General features: G+C 42.5%; 1 protein-coding gene across 5 annotated transcripts in view; it reads left to right on the top strand.

Annotated features, from left to right (window-relative positions):
• The window catches only part of hmga1a (high mobility group AT-hook 1a), a 238426-nt gene that overhangs the window by 96358 nt on the left and 129804 nt on the right, over window positions 1–12264 (top strand). The gene's annotated exons all lie outside the window — the stretch shown is intronic.

Below are 12264 nucleotides of genomic sequence, written 5' to 3' on the forward strand. Positions count from 1 at the left end.
ATATTGTGTGGAGCCAATGATCACATGTAGGCTTCCCTTCAGTTTACATGCCGTCAACTGAAATCTGGAACTTCTAAAATGCTTTGATGATACAAGTAGCATTTTATTTTCAAATTGTTTGCTGTTGAAGTGAATAATTAAACTCTTTACATATACACAGATCTATATGGACAGTGTCTATTTGCAAGGTCTGAATATGACTTATACCTTTATTGTCAATTGATTGATGTGGGTAGGGAAATCCTTGCAGATGAGCAATGTGGTTCAAGAGTTATTTCCTGTCCCACTGAATGCCTGAAATCAATCATAGCAGTCAACATGACATGAGGGAATGCTTGAAATAGTCTCTCTGCTGAAGCAGGGATTCAGAACAAATTTTAAAAAGCAATGGTTCAAATTCACTGTTTCTTTTCCAGTGTTGAATCTGTGCTCTGTCAGCTCGACAGAAAATCCAGCACTCCTCTTTACTTTTTTATTAATCACATTAATAAAGTGTGGATCCTCAGATGTTGCAAGTTGCAGTGACATGCACACTTGTAAGCTGTATCCAATACAGCTCAGGTGCAAGTATACTTCTGCTGTTTTAATTGCTAGGTAATAACAATATTGAGCATTAGTTTCTGAAGTATGTACTACATTGTTGAATCCATGTATTTTCAAAATTGTTGCAAACTAGGGTAAACAACCTCAGAAAATTTGCTTTAATGCAGGTGAAGATGTGCATATAGAAACCATCGGTGGTGATGAGGAATAAAAAATGTCAGTGACTTTCCAAAAAAAGGGATGCATAGAGTGCAGCAGATTTATGGAGAAGGACACAAAGTTTACATAGATTTGGAGAGAAAAGTTACAGTTATGGAACTAAGACACAGACTGAAATAAATAAAATACATTTCTACAGTAAGTTCCAAAAGATAGTGTCCATATCGAAGCTGACCATTAATTAGCAAAATCCACTGAATGTCAGGGGGCTATCTAATTCAGTATTAGGTTATAACTGAATTAATTTCTGAGTGTATCTCAATTACAAGAAGAACTTAGGAAGTATTTTTATACCGAAACTACAAAATTTGTTTGGTGGACACTTGGAAAATGGGCCAGAATATGATTCCACTCTATTTGACCCAACTTTCAAATTATATCAGTCTATTCAGATTCCTTATAGTGAGGCTGTCTCTTGGAGGTTGTAGGGTTGGAGGTGTTAATCTGGGTATGGTTGGGAGGGTGGTATTTAATCAGCATGGTGCAGGTGCAGTGTTAGTAGAAAATTCTTGGAGTACACCTGGAGTAAATCTTCCCCTTAAATCCTCAGCAGCAGGTAACATAATTTCTGAGAGTCCTAAATCTTGCATAGAAAGTCAATCCTAGAAGAGACCCAGGATTGGATTTTCTAATTCCTGTCAGAACAGATTTGATATGAATCTGGCCTGTCCCAAATGTATCTGCTGAAGGAAACCAGGTAGAACCATCAATTGGTGCAGGAATGCCAATGCTCTGTGCTGGGTCAGGGGTGGGGCAACTGTTTTTGAGTCAAGGGATTGGGGTCTGCTGTGTTTGTAACGCGGTTGGGGGCTGCTGTGCCTGCAACAGGGCTGGGGGCTGTTCTACCCCTGATGGGGGGAGGGGATCACTGTTCTGTGGAATGGAGAGGGCCAGGTAACCAGACCAGGACTTACTCTGGGACTTGTGATTTCTGTCCCTGGTCATTCAGGCCAGTACACATTTTATTTAACATCTCTTGATCCAATGTTTCGGGAGTTAAAGCTTCTGAAGGCAATCCGACAACGACTGAGGAGAGCTAGGTATGTAAGTGAGGCAGCAGGGTACAAAGTGAGTGTGGTTAGAGTAGGCCAGGATGGGAGGGAGCAAGAGGTGAGTGGGGTTTTTGGGTTCAGCAGGGTTGGTTCAGGGTCCAGTGCAGAGGGGTTCCAGTCCATCAGTTCTAGTTTGGGCCATAGCGGGGCCTGTCTATGCCCAGGTTGGCATGTGGGGCTTGGGAGTCCAACTAGGCCAGAGTCAGTCGTTGAAGGGGATGGTGGCTTTCTGATCCAGAAGGGATGGTCAGGCTGTGGTGATGTGGGTGGTTGTCAGGTGCAGCAGTGTTGGACTGGTTGAGTGCAGTTTGTACGTAGCCTGTTTTGAACAGGCTAACGAAGATGTTATGAAGGAGAATCACTGGATTTGAAATATTAATTCTGTTTTTCTCTCTCTACAGATGCTGCCAGACTTGCTGAGTTTCTCCAGCACTTTATGTTATCATTTTCAGATTTCCAGCATCCACTGTACTTTGCTTTTATATAGTTACTAGCTTTATTGCCTGCACTTTTCAGGCAGCCCCTTCCTCTTGGCAATGCCTGGTCCCACCAACTGGGGAATGGTAAGTATGATGGGGCCTGCTGGAGCCTTGCAGAGGAGAGGAGGCAGCACCTTGGAGGGTTAGCAACCTCATTAAAAAGTGACCCAAGTATAAAGCACCAATCAGGTGCATGTCAAAAAATATTTCACCGTAGAAATACCTTAAATGTTTGCTTGCTTTGAACTTCCTAAATTGTTTGGGTTCAGCAATATATCAGTTGAAAATTGCCACCTTACCTACAGTGATCATTAAGGATGTAATAACTGAGCATTTGGAAAGTGTTGACAGAATCGGTCCTAGTCAGCATGGATTCACTAGAGGAAACTGGGACGCACGGTGGCTCAGTGGTTAGCACTGTTGCCTCACAGCACCAGGGTCCTGGGTTCGATTCCAACCTCTGGTGACTGTCTGTCTCTGTGGAGTTTGCACATTCTCCCCATGTCTGCGTGGGTTTTCTCCCGCAGTCCAAAGATCTGCAGGTCAAGTGAATTGGTCATGCTTAAAATTGTCAATTAGGTGCATTGGTCAGAGGGAAAAAGAGTTTGGGTGCGTTACTCTTCGCAGGGTCGGTGTGGACCTGTTGGGCCGAAGGGCCTGTTTCCACACTGTAGGGAATCTAATCTAATCTAAAAATCATTTGTCAAATCTTCTGGAATTTTTTGAGGGTGTGACCAGTGGAGTAGATAATGGTGAATCAGGTAGATGTGTGTCAGGACTTTCAAAAGGCTTTTGACAAGGTTCCAAACGAGATTAAGGAAAATTAAAGCTTATGATATCGGAGTAATGTATTGATGTGGATAGAGAATTGATTGACAGGCAGCAAGCAGAGAGTTGGAATAAATGGGTTCTTTTCAGAGTGGCAGGCAGTGACGAGTGAGGTGCGCAGGGTTCAGTGCTGGGATCTCAGCTATTCACAATATACATTAATGATTTGGATGAAGGAATTGAATGCCACATCTCCAATTTTGCAGATGGCGCTAAGCTGAGTGACAGTGTGTGCTGTGAGGAGAATGCTAAGAGGCTGCAGCGTGACTTGGACAAGCTGGCTGAGTGGGTAAATACTTGGCAAATGCAATATAATGTGGATAAGTGTGAGGTTACCCAGTCTGGTCACAAAAACAGAAAGGCAGATTATTATATGAATGGTGCGGGCCTAGGAAAAGATTGAGGTACAAAGATTATGGTTATCATGATGGAACAATTTCGAAGGTTGACATGCAAGTGCAGCAGGTGGTCGGGAAAGGGAATAGCATGCTCTCTTTTATAGTGAGAGGATTTGAGTATCAGAGTAAAGATGTCTTGCTGCAGTTCTACAGGACTGGGTGAGGCCACACCTTGAGTATTGTGTGCAGTTTTGGTCTCAGTCTGAGGAAGGATATTCTTGCTATTGAGGGAATCCAGCAAAGATTCACCAGACTGATTCCTGGATGGCAGGACTTATTATATAAGGAAAGACTGGATAACTCTGCTTGCATTTGCTGAAATTTAGAAGAATGAAGGGGCATCTCGTGTAAACTGCTGATGGGACTGCACAGGCTAGACACGGGAAGAGTATTCCCCAACGTTGGTGAAGTCCCTGAACAAGGTATCACAGCCTAAGAATAGGTAAGTCATTCATGACCAAGATGAGGAAGAATTTCTTCACCAAGTTGTGAACCTGTGGAATTCTCTCCCACAGGAAACTGTTGGGGCTAGTTTGGTAGATTTACTCGAGGGAGCTGGACATGGCCCTTGCATCTAAAGGGATCATGGGGTATGGAAAGAGGGTGGGAAAGTGATACGGAGTTTGCATGATCAGCCATGATCACTTTGAATGATGGCCTACTCCTGCATCTATTTTCTATGTATATAAGATTAGATTAGATTACTTAGTGTGGAAACAGACCCTTCGGCCCAACAAGTCCACACCGACCCGCCGAAGTGCAACCCATCCAGACCCATTCCCCTACATTTACCCCTTTACCTAACACTACGGGCAATTTAGCATGGCCAATTCACCTAACCTGCACATTTTTGGACTGTGAGGAAACCGGAGCGCCCAGAGGAAACCCACGCAGACACTGGGAGAATGTGCAAACTCCACACAGTCAGTCGCATGATACAGGAATTGAACCCGGGTCTCTGGTGCAGTGAGGCAGCAGTGCTAACCACTGTGCCACCATGCCGCCCATTAACATCCATTAACAAATTCCAAAAGTAGCTTAGCAGACCATTAATTGGAGGTGAGAAAGTTTTCTGTTTCACCACGCCCAGCTTTCTTTTGAAAATTATGTATCATTTCAGAGGCTCATGCGTGTCGTAACAATTGAAAATTCAGCCCACAGGTTCTACAACCAAGAAACTGTGTACCACCAAATTCTGCTTGCTCCTACCTGTGTGTATTCAATGTGCTGTCCTCTGCTTCAATCTAAGACAATTCATGACCATTGTCTGTCAGCTGTTGCTCAGTTGAGATGGTGTGTGATTCAGTTCTTAAATATGCCAGATGCTGAAAGCTGTCATCATCTTGATGAGAGAAAATGTTCTTCATGTAGTGAGTGGTTAGAGTTTGGAAAACACTGTCTCCATTATACTGCTAGGCAGGTTCAGTTGTGGATTGCAAAAGTGATTTAGATAAACACCTGAAGAGGATTGTAAAGAAAAGGCAGGCGGGTGGAATAAACAAAACTACTGTCTTGGAGAGCTAGCATTGTCTTGATGGGATGAATGGCCTCCTCCTTTGTTGTAACCATTCTGATTCTGTTCTTATGGTAACAATCGAGCAGGACAAGCAATTAGATGTCATGTGCGGCAGATGCAGTGTGAATCCATATGGGGAGGAGAATGAATAAACACTTTCAGCTGAAGACTGGCCTAATGGAGAATACCTTCATTTTACAGAGATATTTAAATATTTAACAACATATAAAGAGAAGATCAATGCAAGTGACTTAGTAGAATGCTCTTCAGGTAGATGTTGCTTAATCTCATCATTGTATCAGATTGAGTGTGTAAGAATATTAATGTGCTTTTACACATTATGGCCATGAATGGCGAACAATACTTACATCATGACACAAGCCATGACCTCCTTCTGGCCCTCAGCAATTCTCATTTTGCCTGTTCTGCATAGACCAGTCTTTCTTTGGGATATATTTCTATGGGAGGACTGCACCCATCTGAATCTGTAATCTCCAATTTCTTCCCACAGTGCAAAGACATGCAGGTTAGGTGAATTGGCCATGTTAAATTATGCTGTAGTGTCCAGGGATTTGCAGGCTAGGTGGATTAGCTACGGGAAATGTCAAGTTGCAGTGATGGTTTAGATGGGTAGGTCTGGGTAGGATGCACTTCGGAGGGTCAGTACAGACTTGATGGACCGAATGGCCTCTTCTGCACTATATAGATTCTTTGATGATTCATTGCAAAATCTAAGGGACATTGGACCCTCCCTTAGATGATGTTGACATTAGTGTGATAATAAATTGAGTGCCTGCACGAAGAATGGCTTTTAAAGCTTCTCCAGTTCTAAAATCCTGCATGACCACACTATTTCCTGACCCAACTGGGCAAGCTCTTAATCAGAGGCATTTTCAACATTGGTAGGCCCTAATTATCCAAATGGAGTGTGACTCACTGAAGGTATGCAAGCTGATCCCTGACAACGCGTAACCAGCAGTTCAGGAGCCAAAGGAGAGGTTAAGAAAAAATGTCTGAACATAGCGGGTGGTTAGGATGTGGAATTCTCTGCCACAGGAATGACTTAAAGTCCATAAGCTTTCTTGAAAGGGAACTAGTTGCTTCAAAAAGGGGAAAAGTACATAGCATTGGAAGTAAATAAGATCATGGTATTAACTGGGATAGAGACATGACTGATCATGTGGCTGTTTGTCCTGTAACACTCTGTCATTCTGGAATTATACCTTTCCTGAAACCATGTTTGAAATCTGGTAACTCAGTATAAGATTTGAAAAAAACTTAAATATTTTCATTAAATATAGGTTTTCATGTTACTTGTGTGTAGAAGGTTGAGTTCTTTAAAATGACAAAAGCATGCAAACAGATAGTTCCAGAGGAAGTAATTCCTCTGGAGGAATTTGAAATGAGTGCAAAATGAGAGTGAATTCAAGCAACGCTTTTTTTCACAAGGATAGTGAAATTGTAGAGGTTATTCACTTAGAGTACACGAGACTGGGATCTGTAGATTTTTCATATATAAACATGTTGAAAGAAGTAGATTAATGATATTAAAAGTTAACCATGATCTATCTAATTGAATGGTGAAATGGTAGAAGGTGTGGCTTGCCCCAGTCCTGTTTCCATGCTTCAATAAGAACATAGGGAGATTCTAAAATGAAAAAGGAGAACAATTACATTTTTGTTGTTTTATATATTTAAACAGAATGTAGTAGTTGGGGCAGCTGAAGCTGTTGGGTGAGATGGGGGCACCTTTAGACTACTACAAACTTACAATCTGAAAAAAACTCCAAAATTGATCCGAATTTCTACTAGCATCCGACATTGAGCATATCTTTATCTTAGACTTGTAGACTTTTCCTTTTTTTTCCCTCTTACTACAACTGAAGACTTTTAAAGTCTGCTTATAATAGCCACATATATAAGAGCATCGTAAGGGATAGAATTTACTCTCATCTGAACAAATTTATTGTAAGACAATATTGGCAGATTGAGGAATATTTGATTTGATTTATTATTGTCACATGTACCTAGGTACAGTGATAAGTTCTGTTTTGCATACAGTACAGACAGATCATACCATACAAAGTGCATAAGGTAATAGAACAGTGAAAAATACAATGTAATGGCTGCACAGACGGTGCACAGAGAGGAAGATCAACATTAAGTTTAAAATTTGAGATGTCCAATTCAGGTACACAATTCTCTATCTGAAACGCTGGGGGCCAGCTGGTTTTCGGAATTTGGAATTTTTCGAATCTCGGAATAAGTGACGGCTCAATGGTGAAATTTTAAAAAATCTTACCAGATAGCAGACTTATTGTGAGTAACAGGCCCTAAGACAGAATTGAGGCCTGCCAGTGCTGTGCCATGCGCCCCCCACGTCGCATCTGAGTGACACGCATTGAATAGGTGTGGGTTTGGGTTAACTGTTTACATGCCAATGAGAAAAATACTTCACAAAAAACCTTTGGATTTTGGAGCTTTTTGAAGTTCGGGATTTCGGGTTAAGGGTTGTCTACCTGCAACAGCAGGGAAGAAGCTGTTCTTGAATCTATTCGTGCGTACATACAAACTTTTGTACCTTTTGTCCAATGGAAGAGTGTATCATCAGGGTGGGAGGGGTCTTTGATTCTGTTAGTTGCTTTCCTGAGGCAGCAGGATGTATAGATGGAGTGAATGGATGGAAGGCTGGTCCGCTGATACACTGGACCATGTTCACGACTCTTGTGTCACCATTCACAAATATGTTGAACGTTGCTCGCTATTTTTGACACCCTTAGTCTATTTTGTGAATTTAGGAATCTGATTCCTGTTTTTATGTTCTCTATCAGGATGGAGAACTAGTTCTGAAAAGCAATGATGTAACAGAACCTTGAGCAGCAGGTGGCAATGATGATAGTGGACACTGAACAAGGAGCTGAGCACTTCTGTAGGACCTCCACGAGCAGGTGGAGAGGGAGGGCAGCTGGAGCAGTTGTACAGAATCATTGGAAACAAAGCAATATATTTTTTGGGGAGAGGGTTGATGAGAAGAGTGGGATTCCTCAGCTCACTGTTACCTACATGGACCTTCCATGTGCATAGTATATATACAGTAAAATAAAAAAAGCCCTGCAGATCCGAAGCAAAAACAGAAATTGGTGGAGAAACTCAGCAATATTCCGATGAATAATCACTAGATTTAAAACATTAACTCTGTTTTCTCCCCACAGATGCTTCCAGACCTGTTCAGTTTTTCCATCAGTTTCTGTTTTTCTTTGTGGTGTATACCATCAATTTCTCATCCTGTTTGTATGATATAATTCCAGCCAGACATGTGTTCACATCTCCTGTTACAATTTTGGCTTGGTCACCAGACTTTGCACAGCACAGGCATCAAATCAAGGCAGACGAGGTTGAAAGATGCATGGCCAAGGTGGAGCAGATGGTGCAGGAGTTGAAACTCGTAACATCCATGAAGGAAGCTGAAGTAACTCTGGATCAATGGATGCTCAGATATCGGCAGTAGGTATTGGACCTTTAGGGCAAACCTGGGCAGAGGCTTCCTCCCCACGTGCGTTCCCTTGATGCTACTATAGGGGATGGAGGATGTACCCCTGGTTGGATGTTCTACTTGCTAATGAATAAGAAGCTGGACAGATTCAGGGGAAGACCAGAAACACTCAATGATCCAGTGATTGAAGACTGGATTGAGGTCTCGCAGTCATTCATGTGTCCATGCGACTGAGCAGGAGCCATTCATGATGGAAAATCTGTGCAGAAAAACCCATTGGGAAATAATAGATAGAGATACAGTAACAAAGAAGATTGCAACAGATCTTTGAGGTACTGGTTATGGTTTTGGGGCAATATTAACCTTACATAATTAAAGCAGTGGTTTTATGTGTATAAGCAAACTGGAGGGGACGATCTGGTTTCTTTATTCCTGGAACTGGTGAAATTGTTTGATCGCAGCATCTTTTTGGATCTCTCCTCCTCCTGGATCAGCCAGTGGCAGGATACTGAAGGACTGCCTAGCCGAAGTAATGAGAGATCGGAGTGTTTAATTACTTTTAAGGAGGCTCATCAGTGACAAAACTCAATTATCTTTCTTTGAAGATTGCAACACAGCAGTCCTAGCTGTTCCTCTCCACATAACCTCATGGCTGATCCTGCCAAAGTTATGCTGTAAAGAGATGTTGGAATTGTGACTGGGCTGGACAATTGCCTCTGACTGCCGTAAGCCACTGCCATCAGGGACAGGGACCCCATCCGGTTCAATGGCTGCCCCTTATCAGTCATGTCAAACTAGGTGAGCCTCCCACCAAGAGCCCGGGGGCAGGGGTGTGATGAGATTCTTTCTGCAAAGTAGCTCAGTCTTTTGTAGAGCAACGGATACTTGCCTACAGTGTACATGCAATTTGGCAAGGAAAAAGTGTTGGGTCTGATTGGCACAGAAGCAGAGGTGTCAACCGTTATCAGTTTTTCTGTGAACATCTGGCTGAGGAGTGGGCATTGGTGGATATCTTTTCCCTCATCAGTGTCTCTGCTTTACAGGAGTCAGACAGCCCCTATCATGGGTACATTAAGCTTGCCCTGTCTCTACTTTAGGAGAAAGTAAGGACTGCAGATGCTGGAGATCAGAGCTGAAAATGTGTTGCTGGAAACGTCGATTCTCCTGCTCGTTGGATGCTGCCTGACCTGCTGCACTTTTCCAGCAACACATTTTCAGCTCTGTCTCTACTTTATCCAGCTTTTCATAGCATGGAGTTTCTGCTTGTTTGTGATCCATTCAGTATTCTAGTTGAAGAAAGTAAGTTGAGAATACTCAATATTAAGAGATATCCAAGCATTCTTGGAAAACATGTCTGGTGACAGCATTTCGAGGATGGCAAGTGAAGCAGCGAAGCCTTTGAACTTGCTGCATATGCTCCAAATGTCAATCCGTATGGGACCCTCGACGTATTCGAGTGGCAGGGAAATGGACTGTTGATTTACCGGTAGCATGATTGCTGTTCATGAAGGTTCATGAAGGTGAGTTGAAGGAGACCCAGAGGAGGCAGCTTGTTTTTACCCACGAGTATAAGATGACCGCTGGTAAAGATGATGATGAGTATCATGACCTAGTAAACCACAGAATTGTGAATACAAATGACTATCTGCTAAAGATTCCCGACCACAGAATCCACTCCATCACTGAGAGGATATCCGGAACAACCTGCAGAAGTCTTTCAAGTGAAGTGTCATCCAAAAGTCGTCAAGTTGTTGAGACTCCTCCCACAGTCCTCTTGAGGAAGGAAGACAAAACTAAGGATGTGTTGATAACTGGGGAATCAGTGCAAAGATTCATAAGGGTATTTGCCATCTACTCAGGCTTGAGCAAGCACTCAAAGTTACAAAGTATTAATGCATTCTTAATTTACATGCAGTTATAAACAGCTACCCCTCACTGAGCAAGATAGTGAAAGGCAGCATCCTGAATATGCACTGGGGAACTCTATGAATATACAGAAACGCTGTTTGGGCTCTGTAATGCGCTTGCCACCTCTATGCTTCTGTTAGATAAAACTTTTGATGACGTTAATTTCCAATTCTTCCTGGTATATGTAGACAATATACTGATCTTTAGCTTAACACTTAAAGGAGACCCTTGCAAAAGCAGATACCACCTTAGGCCACTTGTCATAATTTAACTTGAAAGTCAAAACAGAGAGTGTCAACGTTTCTGCCAAAAGTATGGTGCCTTTCATTCTTTGTTCCCAATGATAGAAGTATGGTCCCAGCCTCAGCTGGAGACAGAACTTCATGGGTTCCTTGGTGTAGGGAGTTATTATAGGAGATTTGTAAACAGATGCATAGCTGGGGCCCCAGGTTAGTGATTTACTGAAGCAATCAGAGAATGCTGGAGGAGTGATCGAGAAAGAAAGAATGAGATGATATTTCATGAAGCAGCCCAAGGAGTTGGACCCCTGCATGTGAAGACTCTTGTTGAACCCTTCAGCAGAAGCTTGTTTTATCACCTATGGTTGCCTACACCATTTCTAATTCCCGTTCATACTGGAAACTGGGGTGACGTGGTGGTTCAGTGGTTAGCACTGCTGCCTCACAGGTTCAGGAACCCAGACTCGATTCCAGCCTTGAGCAACTGAAAGGAGTTTGCACATTCTCCCCATATCTTTGTGGGTTTCGTGCAGGTGCTCTGTCTACAAGACGCACAGCAGACATTCACCAATTATCTGTGGACAACACCTTTCAAACCCATAACCACCTCCACCTAGAAGAACAAAGGCATCAGATCCCTGGGAATGTCACCTTCTGCCACTCGCCAACCTGATTTGGAAATATATTGCCATTCTTTCATTGTCAAAATCCTGTAATTCCCTACCCGAGGACAATGTGGGTCAACCTTCACCACCTTCTCAAGGGCAACTAGGAACGGTCAATAAATGCTGGCCAGCCAATGATACCCACATTCCATGAGTCAATAATAGAAAAAAAAAAGCCTCCACAGCCCTGTGTGGTAGACAATTCCAAAGGTTCATAACCCTCTGAGTTTAAAAAAAAACCTTATCTCAGACCTAAGTGTCAGCCCCTCTTTAACTAGTGTCCCCTGGTTCTAGACTCCCTAACCGGGGAAACATTTTACCCACATCTAACCTATCTGTCCTTTTAAGTATTTTGTAAGTTTCAATTAGATCACTTCTCATTCGGAACTCTGGAGAATCAGATCCAATTTTCCCCAAGGACAGTCCTGCATCCCAGGAAAAAGTCTGGTGAGCCTTTGATGCACTCCTTCAATGGCAATCATAACTTTCCTGAGATAAGGAGACCTAAACTGCATGCAGTACTCCAGTGTGGTCTATCTGAGTTCCTATACAAGTGAAGCAAGACTTCACTACTGCTGTTCTTAGATCCTCTTGCAATAAAGACTAACATTCTGTTAGCTTTCCTAATAGCTTGCTGGACCTGTATGTTAGCCTTCAGCGATTAAATGTATGATGTCAGTGATTGACTTTTGTTGTCTCCCTTATATCCCAGTATGCCAAGTCAAGTAAAGTTATTGAGTTGACCTCTTTCTTCATGAGGATGTTAGTGTTTAATAAGAACACGGAGTGAACTTCTGTTATAAATATCACAGTTTGTAATTTATGCAGTCTAAGAGAATACTATGAAAAAATTGCACTGGGATAATCACTTTTAAAAAACATAGCTTTTCTAACTCTGGGCATTTTCTGGCTTTCCCTTTTGTG

Source organism: Chiloscyllium plagiosum, unplaced genomic scaffold, assembly GCF_037043375.1.
Source record: "Chiloscyllium plagiosum isolate Xiang-an unplaced genomic scaffold, Cpla_swu_hap1 HiC_scaffold_26, whole genome shotgun sequence".
Lineage (NCBI taxonomy): Eukaryota > Metazoa > Chordata > Chondrichthyes > Orectolobiformes > Hemiscylliidae > Chiloscyllium > Chiloscyllium plagiosum.